Source organism: Bos indicus, chromosome 3 (genome assembly GCF_029378745.1).
Source record: "Bos indicus isolate NIAB-ARS_2022 breed Sahiwal x Tharparkar chromosome 3, NIAB-ARS_B.indTharparkar_mat_pri_1.0, whole genome shotgun sequence".
NCBI classification, from domain to species: Eukaryota; Metazoa; Chordata; class Mammalia; order Artiodactyla; family Bovidae; genus Bos; species Bos indicus.
Genome location: NC_091762.1, coordinates 83,437,536 through 83,444,013, shown reverse-complemented (window position 1 = coordinate 83,444,013; position 6,478 = coordinate 83,437,536). Strand labels below are relative to the sequence as shown.

Here is a 6,478-nt window from a genome sequence, read left to right as displayed (position 1 = left end):
CTAAGGCTGTCTTAAAAACATTTCAAGTGGACTGTAGTTAAAGAAGTTGACTCCTCTTTTTTGTGGTTGGTGGATATGAACAAAATAGTTTATCTTGAACAGTTAGGACCAACTGGATTCATATCACAGATGCTAGACTTGAAAAGTGATCCCAGAGCAGAGTGAACCATTTCTAGTTTTCTTCCTTGAAATTTTGTCACCTTCAGGTATTGAGTTTGCCTTTCAGAGAAATTCTAGGCCAAACATATGCATTTGTATATTATTCCACATTGCCAAAATTTTTACATTGTGTGAACCTGAAGTTTAAATCATTGCAAGTCTTGTTGCTGTTGCAATGTTTTTCCTACAGCCGGGTTGTGAGGCACAACAGGCATCTGAGTTGTTAGTAATTGAGCATGGGAAATGCCACAGCTGGTCTATTGAGTGTACAGTCTCTACTGGTTTAATTTTAGTAAAGATGAATATGTATAAGGGTTTTGGTGGCCTTGTTCATTATTTCAGTCTCTTTTCACATAAAATCTTGGATTCCTCAACCATGAATTCCATTAAGGAGGGGTTCCCAAGGTCAGAGAAGAAATAGTATATAAATCTTAACCATTCTATTCATTTCCAAGTGGTTTCAGATTTGATCTTTGTATTAGAGCCATGGGTTATTTATTTTTTCAAATGGCAACTTCCAGTGGGCCTACCTCATGTGGCTGTTGGAAGGATTAAATAAAATGCTGCAGGTAATGTCTTTGTCACAGAGCCTGGAATGTAGTGAGTGCTTAATAAATAGTGGGTAGAAGCAGAGTACACTCTAGTGTTGCGGTGCTTGAGGGTGAATCTCAGCTTTCCTCCTCACTGTCTTTATGATTCTGAGCAAATAAGTTGACTTCTCTGTGCTTCAGTTGTCTCACCTGAAAAATAAGGAAAATGATAGTCCCACCTCAGTGGGTTGTTGCAAGATCAAAACATTTCCATCATGAACATTAAAAACATATGTTTGCATAAGTTAACATGCAAAGCACTCCAAAAATGCCTAGCACACTATAAGCATTATTTAAATATTCACTTTTAATATTAGGAACAATTCCAAGATAATAAACTAAAGTGATAAAATGGTTTTATCAGAAGATGCAAAGTGTTTATTTAAGTATTTATAATTAGTATTGTTCTAATTTTTATTACTGTTGTTATGTACCTTTAACACTTATCTGATGTCACAGGCACTCTGCTGAGCAGTTCCTAAGCATTGTTTATCTAATCCTCTCAACATCCCCCATAATGGATGAGGAAACTAGGACATAGAGAACATAAGTGATTGTCCAACAATCAGCCAACTTGAACTACAGTGTATCCTACTTCAGACCTCTTATATCACTTTATTATACATTTTACAGCAGTCTAAAACTGCTGCTAACAAAAATGCATGTACAACAGAATGATGAAAAAAAAGTATCTGGGAAGAGGGCCAATGATTGAGACTGGAACCTGGGTTAATATAGTTATTGCATTAAGCATTAATTTAGAGCTAAGCTTCCCAGCAACCAAAGCAAAACAGAACATGCAGTGTGTCATAGAGTATCTGATTTTAAGAAACAAGCCATGTTCTGTCTTCTCTCACCCTGAACCTGATGTACTCCTACTCATTTATTCATCCATAAAAGCTAGTAAATATCTACATTTGCCAGACACTTTTCAGTCCTTCAGAAGACATAGTAGTTCCTGACACCAAACTGTCAGCTAATTTTACATTGTGGTTTGTCATAGGACAGATATGGGGTGACCTATTGAATAATGTCTTCATGAAAGCTGGTGCAAGAGCTGCATGATCACAGTCTGAGTGACCACTTTTGGTGTCAGCCCTCAATAAAGGCAGGCAGCAGCATATTCAAGCCGTAGGTTCTGGTAGGGCTAAGTACCTCAGAGCTCTTTGCATGGCTGTGAACTACTACGATCTATTCAACTGAAAATAACCTAAGATGCCATTGTATAAGACAGTGCATTATTTTACTTGACTTGAAACTGTAAAAGGAGTAGCAGGCCTAAAGATTTAAGAGGAAATTATGGAAAAAATTGAAATTTTTTAAATGTTAAATTCATCCATTGAGGTAATATATTTTCCTGAAAATTGGGGAAAACTAGATTTCAGGAATAGACTATCTTGATACAGCCATCGAAAAGTAATGATCATAAAATAAAGTTACAAGTGAGAGGATAGAGCTCTTTTTTTCTTTTCTTTTAAAAACATTTTTATTCGAGTATAGGTGATTTATAATGCTGTGTTAGTTTTAGGTGTACAGCAAAGTAAATCAGTTATGTTGTTGTTGTTCAGTAGCTAAGCCTTCTTCAACTCTTTGCAGTCCCGGAGAGCCCCACCAGGCTCCTCTGCCCATGGAATTTCCCACACAAGAATATTGGAGTGGGTTGCCATTTCTTCCTCCAGGAGATCTTCCTGACCTAAGGATCGAACCCAATTCCCCTTCATTGGCATGAGGATTCTTTACCACTGAACCACCAGGGAAGCCCCAGATCAGCTATGCATTTACATATATCCACTTTTTTACTTTCAGTTTGTTAATTTTTATTTTAAAAAAGTTGTATTGAAGTATATACAATGTTGTATTAGTTTCAGGTATACAGCAAGGTGAATCAGTTACACACACACATATATCTATTCTTTTTCAGATTCCTTTCCCGTACAGTTATTATAGAACAATGAATAGAGTTCCCTGAGCTATACAATAGGTCCTTATTTGTTATCTATTTTATATGTATAGTAGTGGGTATATGTCAGTCCCAATCTCCCAGTTTATCTCTCCCCCACTGCCTTTCCCCCCGGTTACTGTAGGTTTGTTTTGTACGTCTGTGACATTATTTCTGCTTTGTAAATAAATTCATAAAAATATGGAATGCTTCACAAATTTGTGCCATCCTTGTGCAGGAGTCATGCTACTCTTTTATGTATAATTCCAATTTCAGTATTTGTTCTGCCAAAGCAAGCACGAGGACAGATCTCCTTGGTGTCTCCCTTGTTGTCCATGGGAGTGTGGCTGAAGTTGGGGGTCAAAGCCTGGAATGAGGAACCAGGACCCTGGGTTGCTGCCCTCTAAGTCCCTAGGATGGGAGAAAGGCATCAGCCCTCACAAGTCAGCCTGCTTCCACAGAATGAATTCCCTGCTGTGCCACAGGCTAGGTACTCTATTAATATTTCTTACTCTGCCTTGGAGCCCTAAGGCAGCAGGCTAATGTGCTTTCTGTATTTCCAAGACAGGGTAGCTTAATGCAGCATATCCCAAACTTCGATGAGGAAAAATCTTCGCTGGCAGCATACCTACTAACATCTCCAGGACAATGTTCCTCGTGACATGCTGATCTAATGTGAGTGTACATGAATAAACTCTGGCCAGTGTTCAAGATATGGGAAATAATCCTCGTATTATGCTTTCATCTGGCTTTCAAGTTTGGATGTTGGTTTTTCTTTAAACAGGCCTCTAACTCACTGAAGCTCTTTGTGCAAGTAGATATGTTTGCATTTCAAAGTCTACATTTCCCAAGAAAGCTAAGTTCTGAAAACACATTTTGCTGTGATAAAGACTTTTATGGATTATAAAGCTAAACAAAAAGTACAATGAATTTAAATGTTCTTTCTTAACATGAACTTAGCCACACACAAAAAAAATATTTATACAATCTTCTTTGCCTATCAGTCCACTGGGCAATGACATAACCAACACATTAAAAAAAATACATGTAGATATACATATGTCAGGGGCTTCCCCGAGGATTCAGCAGTTAAAGAATCTACCTGCCAGTGCAGGAGACACAGAAGACACGGTTCAGTCCCTGGGTTGGGAAGCATCCCTGTAGAAGGAAATGGCAACCCACTCCAGTATGCTTACCTGAAATATCCCATGGACAGAGGAACCTGGCAGGCTACAGTCCAATGGGTCACAAAGAGTCAGAAACTACTGAATGACTAAGCACACACACACACATACATATTTGGATGCGTTCATGGGTAGTAACTATACTTCAGGAATATTAACTATTCTTCTCCCGTGGGGTGACTTTGACAAATCATTTCCTATGTATATTTCAATCTCACTATCTGAAAAATGAAGGTGTGGGATTATACTGTTTTTAATATTTCCCCAAAGATGAGAATCCCTGGGAGTAGTGGTTAAACATTGAAATTACTAAATCCTATGTTTGAACTTCTGATTAAATGAATTTGTTTGTTCATTTTTTTGTTTGCTTGCTTATACTCTTGCTTGTTCATTTGTTTCCTTTTAAACAAAGGCTCTAGGTCTTTATCTTCGAGGAAGTTGAAAACTTGATTAGATGACTCAGGGACTTTCCATCTCTGTCATTCTGTAATTCTATAACTCAGTGAGGTGGAAGACCCATTAGCCTCCTCACTGGAAGCTACTGAGAATAAGATAAGACCTTGGGAAATTTCTCTTTCTTAGCTTCTCCCCCATGAGGAGTGGCATCCAGGTAAGTTTGTGTAAAATAGACATCTATTTCTCCTAAGTCAGTGAGATGATAAGCCCCATGAGAACAACAAACAGTAGTTATGCTGCGGTTATGTTCACAGTTAAGACTGTGAACACACTTCCCCTTAACTTTTCTAATCTGTTCTCCTAAATAAGTATCCCACTCAGGGTCTTAGTGTCGGTTCTCCTCCCCAAACATCACATTGATAGCTTTGAATATCCAGAAGTGGTTTGAGAAACTCATAATTCTGTCACATGAGTGTATGTTCCTCGGTTCTTTGTCTCGTCACAACAAAGATTTGGAATGACGGACGTTAGAGCCCCCTCGGCATGTCACAGCTCTTGGGTCTTGGATAGACCGTGTTATAGCTCTCAGGTCTCAAAAGGACCATGTTATAGCTCTTAGACAAATCAGTGTTACAGTTCAATTTATTTAGAAAATAGCAGGAAAATTCATCTCCGTGGCGTGAGGGCACATCGATCCAAAGACACCAGGAGAAGATCACCCCAGTGCGCAGGAGAGAGAGAGAGAGATCTAGCTTTGGCTCCTCTTTTTATATGTTTTTCTCTCCCTGGGCCTGTCCTATGTAAATTGGGCCAGTCTGGAGTGTTGTTTGTTTTACCTGAGGTCCTCACTCGGGTCCTCGGACCTTCCTTTGTTCTATTTCCAGGGGCTTTTCCCTTCCTTGTCTTTTAGCCACCACCATTTTGGACTCCTTTTCCCTATTCTACCTACCTAACAATTCCATGAGTGGCTCTGGAGGTAAAGAGCATGGTGATCTGTGCTTAAACTTCAAACTACTACAAACATTGAGTCCATCTGCACTCTTGCTTCTCTGGAAGCCAGTGGGTCCCCCGAGATTGATTTAACAATTTCTGGGAACTGGCTGGAAAAATGAAGGCTGGTTTTCCAATCAGTCCTTTAAGACAATCAGAAGACGAAAGGCTTAAAGTTCCTAAGACTTTAGCTTCTCTAAAAGAAAACCTATAGGAGAGCACCCAAACACAATCATTTCAATTTTCATTTTTAAAATTTCAGTTACCCTTTCCATCGTCCAAATCAATGTAGGGAAGAAAGCAGCATTGTGTTCTGCTGTGGAAAGATTTTGGAATCTCTTTCCCCGAACATCTTTAATAACAGTGTTAATCAGCATGAGAGAAAACAATGGACACTAGGGAAAGGAAATACAGATATGAGACTGATGAGGTTAAGTAAAAATCCTGAAATCTTGAATTTGAAATGGAAGTATCAGTATGAATCATGATATAGCTTTAAAACAAAATGGTAGTTTCTAGCTCTGTCCATGGAAAAGGCCTAGAAACAAATAACCAACCAAGTAGAATAAAACATGTAGTACAGATTGTGATCTTTAAACCCTATTTTCCACCAAAAAGAGCCAGAGTGACTTGGAGAAATAGAAGTGTTAGTTGCTCAGTTGTGTCCGACTCTTTGTGACGCTATGGACTGTAGCCCGCCAGGCTCCTCTGTCCATGGAATTCTCTAGGCAAGGATTCTGAAGTGGGTTGCCATTTCCTTCTCCTGGGGACCTTCCTGACCTAGGGACCAAACCCAGGTTTCCTGCATTGTAGGCAGATTCTTTACTGTCTGAACCACCAGGGAAGCCCCCTTGGAGAAATAGATGATTCCAAATCTGGGGTGGAAAATTACAAGATGAGCTTGTATTGTGTTGCCTTGCGAGAAAGCAAGGAAACTTAAAACAACTAACATGTCAGAAGGTCTTGGGAGCTAACTTAAAGAGAATCCCGCTAGTCAAAGATGGTACAATTGAACACTAATAAGAATAATCACGGTAATATATTGAAACCATCAAGCATATTAAAAATCCAAGAATTTACTATGGTATGTTTAAGTCCTCATTGGTCAAAAAAAAGAAAAAAGAAGAAAAATGCACTGGTCATGTTTGGAGGACCCTGGGGAGCAACTCACTATTTTGAAAACTGGTAAACAAAGAAAAAGCATCAAGCACTTAGCCACT

General features: G+C 39.0%; 1 non-coding gene across 1 annotated transcript; it reads right to left on the bottom strand.

Moving 5' to 3' along the window:
* Positions 1-2,883: 2,883 nt before the first annotated feature.
* LOC139182351 (U6 spliceosomal RNA) lies at positions 2,884-2,988 on the bottom strand. Its single transcript, XR_011566022.1, has one exon. It is a non-coding gene; the product is annotated as a U6 spliceosomal RNA (small nuclear RNA).
* Between the last annotated feature and the right edge of the window lie 3,490 nt (positions 2,989-6,478).